Below are 3,625 nucleotides of genomic sequence, written 5' to 3' on the forward strand. Positions count from 1 at the left end.
TGGTTTGCTTCGGCGAAAAGATAGGCTTCAGGAGAAGTGAGCTTGCCACACGCTTCCAGGGCGCCTAACACGTGCAGGGGGGGCCATCTTGGGCACTGCCATATTATCATGGGGTGCAACAGTGACATCTGTGCAGTGCGCGCTCAAACAGCACGGGCTGCACAATGACATCATTGTAGATGAACATGCCAATGCAACCCGTGTGCAGCAGAAAAGAAACTGCGGATGCGGGTCTTTTTAAGGCCTTGTGGAGACCGCAGCACTTGTCTTCTGCGGCCCTCTGTCCAGGGCAGAAAGGGGTGGCATCTGCTGGGCCGCCTTCGCCCATCGCTGTAATACCCCCAAGGAGTCTAACAGGATGGTCTTTTATTTTTACTAAATTAATCAGAATGGTCAGCAGTATTAGAGCAGGAGAAAAGAACAACACAGCTTAGAATACCATGAGGATAAGGGTGTAATATTATGATACGGCAAAGTTCCATGTACAGGGAAATAACAGAAGTAGCAAAACAACAGTACATGTTCAAGTTTCTGAATTTTTCGCGACATCGTCTCTAGCAAGGACAGACACTTTGAAAGGCTGCAATGCCCATTATTGCGGCAATGCTGGATACTAAGAATCAGGCTTAGAAGTAACGAATTACAAATAGCGAATAAACATATTAGGGCTGCTTTCCCAATAGTAAGCTGTTAAATGTGAAGTCAAAGGCCGTTCACGGCCAGCTCATAGTTTCGCTGTGGGTTTTCCAGGTTATGTTGACGTGTTCTGGAAGATGCCAGCGCACAGGATGGCAGGTGAAACGTCAGGAATAAACTTTTCCATAATGTGCCACATAGCCTGGAAAACCCTATAGAAAGCTACGTAAATTGTGGACTTCAGTCCTTTTAGTTACTTTCACACTTTTGTGTGTCTAGGTGTAAGAGGAAGGAATAAAAAACAATTAAGCTTGGGTCGTGCTTGCTGATTCAACTCTGGTCTAGTGGTGATGAGACAGGAAAGAATGTTTGACAAGTCAAATGCCCTGGTATTATTTGGTATGTTGTTGAAAAGTGAACTAAAAGAAACTTTCTACTAGTTTAAAGAAATGGAGAGTAGACGCATTATTTTAGAAATGTGTGCTATAAAAAGATAAAGTCACAATGGGAATGATCTATGACTATGACTATACTTTTAAGTAATTTTCCAAACCTGATTTTGGCAAGCGTAGGATGTGTCTTGGCACGGGGCAGAAAGTCCTGTTTGTCTCACTGGTCAGAGGGAGAGAAATGGCCATGGAGAATCAAACGTTTTCCCCCTTGATCGCCCCCCACCAAGCTTACCTTAATCCTGAAAGCAGAAGCTATCCCCCCCCCCTTTGAATAGGAACAAAAGAAGAGGAAGAGAGAAAAGGACAGGCTGGTTGCTTTTGTTATGCAATGGTTAAAGGAGAAAAAACAACCTACCTCCACCCACAAATAGACACACTTTTGGGAAATAAGTGGTATATGAAATATAGAGTTAAATTATTCCACAAAAAGTGAAGTGTGCGTGCATGTGTGTGTGAAAGAGAGAGAGAGAGAAAGAGAGAGAGAGACATTGGAGGGGAAGACTGTTTAGAAAACTGGAGACCAGCAGTCAAGCCACAGTCAATACGTTGCAAGAGACTCATTTGGGGGCCAAGTAATATTAGGCATCTGCATAGAGCTGGCATGTTTCCTTCACAGTATGCAGGAAAGCAAGGGAGGGCTTCCTCTCATAAACAATTCCCAGGTCATATGCCTATCTTGTAAAGCCATCATATGACTTGAAGCATTGGCTTCTTCTTCTTCTCTAACCCAAAAGACAATCGGATCTCTCCCCCTATTCTTCCCCACAGCCCCCCTACTATTGGCTGTGGCTGTTTCAGTGCCTTCGCCTATTGGGCAAATTGTTCTCAAGCAGCAAAAGCATGAAACTCAGATTTTTTTTGCTAAGTAACAAAACCAGAAATGGAAAGCCAGTCGAGTGCTGGGGAGAGATGGAGCCCGCACTTCCTTTGCTGTAGCATTACATAACCACATTGAGCCCTTGAGCCGCACACAGCAAAACTGATGTGGCTTTTTGCCAGACTCCAGTCACACTCTGCACATAGGGGCATCATGTTCTCTCAAGCCAACTCACAAAACAACAAGCTCCCCAAACACATGGCTTTACTGACACCACGCATCTGGCAACGCCTGCTTGGCTTCCTCAAATTTAGAACAACAACAACAACAACAACATCCTCAAGCTTGCATACTCTCTGCCAGATTATTAGAGCCAGAAGGGAAATGCTGTTTTCTTCAAAACTACAACAGGAGGACTCATCTAATTCTCCCCCAGATGAATAAAATATTTTCTATACCGTAAGTAACAAAATAAAAACAAAAACTGGAAGAAAACGGCTTCAAACTTGTCACATTTCAGTTTCTAGGGCAAATCATAAAAAGACAATTTCTTAAAAAAAAGTCAGTTAATATAAACATCTAGTTAAATACTACAAACATTAAACAGCAGATTAAAAATAGAGGCAATGAGCAATAATGTAAGAAAGAGGATCTTCTCTGTTGGCATAATCAGGGGTTAATCTGAGACCAAACTAACATGGGCTGAGTACTGGACCAGGGCTCTGGGGGACCTGGGTTTGAATCTCCCCTCAGCCAGGGAAACCCACTGGGTGACCTTGAGCATGTCACACACTCTCAGTCACAGAGGAAGGCAGTGGCAAATATCTTCTGAATGAATCTTAAAAGAAAACCTAGAATAAAAGTTGCTATATATCAGAATCTACACAATAGTACATTATAAGAACAAACAGGGAAAACACGGTCTTTCTTCTGCTCCTCCACTTTATCTTGTGCTCCTTCATGCTCAGTCTTGGAAATGAAGAACAGCTCCTGTACTTTTACTTTCCCCCTTTTGTAAGAAAAAAGCAGGCTGTAAACACAAACACAAACACACACCTTAGAATCCATTTACAAACACAGGTTGGAAATGTAATTTAAAAAAAAAAGATAAGGAAGGAAAGTAATAGGAACCTCTCCTCTTTCTAGTCCCTTGCCTATGAAAACCTTGATTTCTTTCCCTCTCATAACAAATGTCAGTTCTGCTGGTTTGCTTAAGACACATCTGACCACTTATTGTTCCAATTGTATGATTTTAAGACTGTTAAATCTATACCATCCTGTTCTATATCTTCAGAAAGGAAGCTTTTTTCCCCATCCTACTGGATCCTTGAAAGTCAAAGGAGAGAAGAGGGAATCCCATGCTGTTTCCCTGTTCTATTTACAGTTCTCTTCAGCTGTAACAATTGCTGTTGACCGAGTTATTTCTCTCAAAGGGGAGCAAGTGAATTTTAAATGAAACCAGGCAATGGCACCATGCCCTAATGCTGCAGTTCCTCCTGCACAGAGTTGATGGTGTCAATTTTAGCAAACTGGATCTTGATCTTCTGTGCTCAAAGTAAGTCAGAGCCCTAACTGTAGTTATACACAGACACATACACTGTGGTCTCATTTCCCTGCAAAAAAGAGGGCAATTTCAAGGTGCTTCACAGAATCTCATTCCCAACAATATGTCTTTTCTGAATGATGCCATTCACAACAGACTAAAAGAGTAACCTATTTC

The 3,625-nt window shown here is 42.3% G+C and overlaps 3 protein-coding genes across 11 annotated transcripts in view; all 3 read right to left on the reverse strand.

Annotated features, from left to right (window-relative positions):
• PDCD4 (programmed cell death 4) overlaps nucleotides 1-3,625 on the reverse strand; it is a 777,136-nt gene that overhangs the window by 744,963 nt on the left and 28,548 nt on the right. The window lies entirely within an intron of this gene.
• DUSP5 (dual specificity phosphatase 5) overlaps nucleotides 1-3,625 on the reverse strand; it is a 428,280-nt gene that overhangs the window by 414,270 nt on the left and 10,385 nt on the right. The gene's annotated exons all lie outside the window — the stretch shown is intronic.
• ADD3 (adducin 3) overlaps nucleotides 1-3,625 on the reverse strand; it is a 226,427-nt gene that overhangs the window by 26,656 nt on the left and 196,146 nt on the right. The window lies entirely within an intron of this gene.

The sequence above is a fragment of the Sceloporus undulatus genome, chromosome 3 (genome assembly GCF_019175285.1).
Source record: "Sceloporus undulatus isolate JIND9_A2432 ecotype Alabama chromosome 3, SceUnd_v1.1, whole genome shotgun sequence".
Classification (NCBI taxonomy): Eukaryota; Metazoa; Chordata; class Lepidosauria; order Squamata; family Phrynosomatidae; genus Sceloporus; species Sceloporus undulatus.